At 42.2% G+C, this 4,816-nt stretch overlaps 1 long non-coding RNA gene across 2 annotated transcripts; it reads left to right on the forward strand.

Annotated features, from left to right (window-relative positions):
- Positions 1-3,419: 3,419 nt before the first annotated feature.
- Positions 3,420-4,304, forward strand: LOC139189060 (uncharacterized). Of its 2 annotated transcripts, XR_011572548.1 has the most exons (4): positions 3,420-3,559; positions 3,644-3,741; positions 3,825-3,922; positions 4,098-4,304. It is a non-coding gene; the product is annotated as an uncharacterized lncRNA (long non-coding RNA). The 2 variants fall into 2 exon arrangements; XR_011572547.1 differs by having other exon boundaries at positions 3,556-3,741.
- The last annotated feature ends 512 nt before the right edge of the window (positions 4,305-4,816 follow it).

Below are 4,816 nucleotides of genomic sequence, written 5' to 3' on the forward strand. Positions count from 1 at the left end.
CACAAGGTAATGTATCAATTTCACTTGAAGCTTAGTTGTAGTTTCGGGCTTAGTCAAGTGTGATACAAACCCTATAGTAGGAGTCCCCCAAGTCGCCGAGCTAGGAGATCTGCCGAAAGAGGTGACAGACAAGGTAAGCAGTCAAACTTCCAAGTAAGCAACCCAGGATCAGAGGTTTGACTTCGGCTTCCGGTTGATTGTTCTCCTTCTCATTGTCTCTCATTCAACTGCCAGGATAAGGAGAAGCAAATGGATAAGAGATGATATGAGATACTTTTGCTTTTGAAGAAGTAACTTTCCACAGGCTTATTCTTGAACTGTGCTGGAGAGTTTTCTGGTGCCCTTCAGAGTATAAGGCCGACTCAAAAATTTGAGGGTCAAAACAAGTCCATCAAATCTAGAGTACGTTCGACCTTGATGATATGGGATACTTTTGCTGTTGACGGAATAATGAATGTGGTATGGAAAGGTGTCGTGCTGTAGTGATCTGTTTCAGCTCACCGTTGAACCTTCTGCTTCAATCTTTTGCATGGCAGAAGTGGTGTGCAACCTTTGCATTTTAATGGTCCTTCAGAACATTCCTTCATAGTGACTCATCCACGCTTGGCAGCTTCAGTGTAAAGAGCCAATATCTGATCAACTGTCATGAGGTATTTGCCGGTGGAATTCGTGACCTTGACAGCAGTTGAGGATGAGTACTCGAGAGCAATGCTAAGTAAGCAACCAGGCAAAGGCTCCAGGCAGTCAGTTCCAAATTGGAGGTTTGATTTCAGGTTCCGACTGACTGCTCTCTTTCTCCTTGTCCTGCAGGTGTGGACAAGGACAAAGACAAAGATAGGGAGAAAGCATGATATGGGATACTCTTGCTTTCGACCCTGATGATATGAGATACTCTTGTTCTTGGTGTGGCTTATTTGCTGAGGTATTATCGGGGGGAAATAAAGCTGAGTATTTCGAGAGGTTATGTTGAAGGTGCATTTTCGAATGCGAGAAAGGGTTGAGCATTTTTGCAGGTTTGCCTGTCCGTTGAGGAGGGAGGTCAATGTATATAGGGATTTCCCAATAACAAGTAGTAATGCTATTCCTTTACCCTTCTTGGTCACAGCAATGTAGTGGGAGCTGCCAGCTTCACGTGTTTTAATTTTGTCAGGGCACTTTGAAAAAGTGGTATGTGGTATTTGGAAAGCTGATGTTACGTGTGAAGATTACAGACAAGCTTTATCTAAGGAAATCTGGCTCTCGAAGTTCTGAGAGTTGTGCCTCTTCGGTTTTCGAACAAGCAATCCCGTCGAGGATCTGACTCTCGAGATTCGGAAAGCGGTGCCACTCCGGTTTTTGAGAAAGTAATTATGTTGGGAGTCTTTTCTCGAATGTGAGTAAAGGTTGGACGTTCTTGCCAACCTGTCTTGCCGCAAAACACGGAGGTCGACACACATAGGGACTTTCCAGTTGTTAAGCAGTGGTGCTGTTTCTTTACCCTTATGGGTAATAGTAGGGTAGCCGGAACTTCGAAATTCTCGTGCCTAAACTTTGTCAGAGATCTTTGACAAAGTTATATGTGGTACCCGAGGAGTTGATTGTGCATATGGAGATCGGTGATTGAACAGTAAGATTCACGTGCTTTCTACTTCACCAGAAATCTTCGACAGATTGCCCGTAATTTCCGCAAAGCTGATTGTGCATGTGACAGGTGCTGACGAGGCTGCAAAAGCAGGTGCTTCTTCGATTTCTGAGATCGGCCCTCGTGGTCTCTGAGCAGCCCAGCTTTTGAGAAAGCAAACGCCTCTTCGATTTCTGAGATCGGCCCTCGTGGTCTCTGAGCAGCCCATCTTTTGAGAAAGCAAACGCCTCTTCGATTTCTGAAGCTCCGTCGAGTGCAAATTTTTATAGAGGCTGGCATTAAGTTCCACAGCACACTTGAATCTCTACCAGTAGAAGCTCATTTCTTGCACTTCTAAGATCTTGATTTGTCTGACCTCTTCCTTCTTCAACACATTTGAAAATGTCTGGACCCTCCGACCGTCGTTTTGACTTGAACCTTGAAGAAGAGACAGCCACGCCTTCTCCAGACAACATATGGCGCCCATCCTTCATATCCCATACTGGTCCTCTTACCGTTGGGGATTCTGTGATGAAGAATGATATGACCGCTGCAGTGGTGGCCAGGAACCTTCTCACTCCCAAAGATAACAGACTACTTTCCAAACGGTCTGATGAGTTGGCTGTTAAGGACTCTCTGGCTCTTAGTGTTCAGTGTGCAGGTTCTGTGTCTAATATGGCCCAACGCCTATTTGCTAGAACCCGCCAAGTTGAATCATTGGCTGCTGAAGTGATGAGTCTCAAACAGGAGATTAGAGGGCTCAAGCATGAGAATAAGCAGTTGCATCGGCTCGCCCATGACTATGCTACAAACATGAAGAGGAAGCTTGACCAGATGAAGGAATCTGATGGTAAGGTTTTACTTGATCATCAGCGGTTTGTGGGTTTGTTCCAAAGGCATTTATTGCCTTCGTCCTCTGGGGCTGTACCTGGTAATGAAGCTTCAAATGATGAACCTCCAATGCCTCCTCCTTCTGGGGTTTTGTCAAGTACTGAGGCTCCGGATAACCACCCTCCGGTGCTTTCTCTTTCTGGGGCTCTACCGACTGCTGAGACTTCCCCTAAGCAACCTTTGTGAAGGCTCCATTTTGTTTGTTTATTTTGACTCATGTATATGTACATATTTGTGGCTTATCGAAAATATTAATAAATAAGCTTTGCTTCATTTCAACATATTGTGTTAAATACACCAAAGCCTTCTTCATAAAGTTCTTTGAATTTTTGCTTTTGTTGAAACCTGTATTGTTGAAGCTTTGTGAGTGAAGCATGTAGTTTGAGGTAGTGTTCCCTTAATTTCCCGAGTGAGGAAAACTTCTCGGTTGGAGACTTGAAAAATCCAAGTCACTGAGTAGTCAAGAACTTTTGAGTACCAAGGCGTAGTAGCATATGGTGGGAGTCCCCCAAGTCTCTAGTCGAGGGAGTTGACGAATGAGGTGTCTTGCTAATAGTCCATGTCGTAAGTACCAAAACTTCATTCTTTTGTTTTCTAAGTGGTAGCCCCGGACTTTTTCTTCATATATTTTTGTTTATGAAGGTTGCTAGGCCCGAATAAGTGGAATGGCAGAAGGTGTAACGGTTGGTAGCTGTTTTATGGAAAGCCATCTGACTACGATAGTCTTGCACATGATGACTATAGGGAGATACACACACATACTGCTATGATAGAGGGTGTAACCGTTGGTGCATTACAATCATAATGGAAGCATCACAATGATGGAAGCATCACCATGATGAAAGCATCATAATGATGAAAACACCATAATGATGAAACATCATAATGATGTTTCTTTGGTGGAATTGTTTTTCATTTCCCCTAACACCCTGAATTGGTTTTCAATATAAGACCATCATCTGTAGCTCGAATCACAAAGTTGTCTTCATGAAAGTTGTTCTTTAATTCCTTAACGACAACATATCCAAATTTGAGAGCCATCAGATCAGTACAACTCTAGAAATTCAGGTACGACGAGTGATTGTTCATCATTTGTCTGTCAACACGTCAGACCTGTTGTGAGCTTCAAAAACTCCATTTTCTCTTGCTCAGATCAACATACTTGCTTCATCGAAGTTGTTCCTTAACTTGTGAACTACAACATATCCAAATTTGAGATCCCTCGGAGCAGTATAACTCCAGAAATCCAGGTATGATGAATGACTGGTTATTATTTTTCTGTCAACCCGTCAGATTTGTTGTGAGCTTTGAAACTCCATTTTCTCTTGCTCAGATCAGCATGCTTTCTTCATTGAAGTTGTTCCTCAGCTTGTGAACTACAACATATCCAAATTTGAGGTCCCTCGGAGCAGTATAACTCCAGAAATCCAGGTATGATGAGTGACTGTTTATCATTTGTCTGTCAACCCGTCAGATTTGTTGTGAGCTTTGAAACTCCATTTTCTCTTGCTCAGATCAGCATGCTTTCTTCATTGAAGTTGTTCCTCATCGTCTCTTTCATAACATATCAAAAATTCAGAATGAACTAATGGTTAAATATTTCCAGATCTTCGAAACATCACAGCAGCTTCGAAATCTGCAAGAATCCGACTGTCATGCTTGGAGCTTCAACACTTTAATTTCCGTGGCTCAAACAGAAATGGTTCCTTCTTGAAAGTTGTTCATCTGCTCAAGAACTAGAGGGTGTCCAAAATTCAGCTCCATTGGAGAAAAGCAGCAGCTGCAAAAATTTGATAGAGAAAAGGAGGCGAAGCTTTGTTGGATTTCTAGGCTGGGGAAGATTCCAGTTTTTGTAGCAACTTCAGTACTGGTGAATTGCTTGTATTTTTGTCCATAACTAAATTTTGGACTTTGAATTATTATTTGATCTATTATAATATGTTTGGGAACATATATAAGTGAATAAATAAGAAAGAAGATTTTGGGCCCTTGTGGGTGTAAAACAAAAAATGTTTATGTTTACCCAAGTGTTTTTGTACAAGTTCAAGGGCATCTTGGGTTTTGTGAACAAAATTTGTTTATTTGGAGCAAGGTTTTGTGTTGAAGCTTTCTAGGTGAAGCGTTGATGGTGAAGCTTTGTAGATGAAGCTTTGTAGATGAAGCTTCCTAGGTGAAGCTTTGATGGTGAAGCTTTGTAGGTGAAAGTATGTAGAGGGAGCTTTCTAGGTGAAGCTTTTTTAGGTGAAGCTTTTTTAGGTGAAGCTTTGTAGGTGAAGCTTTTTTAAGTGAAGCTTTTCGGGTGAAGTTTTTTGGGTGAAGCTTTGT

Source organism: Malus domestica, chromosome 10 (genome assembly GCF_042453785.1).
Source record: "Malus domestica chromosome 10, GDT2T_hap1".
NCBI lineage: Eukaryota > Viridiplantae > Streptophyta > Magnoliopsida > Rosales > Rosaceae > Malus > Malus domestica.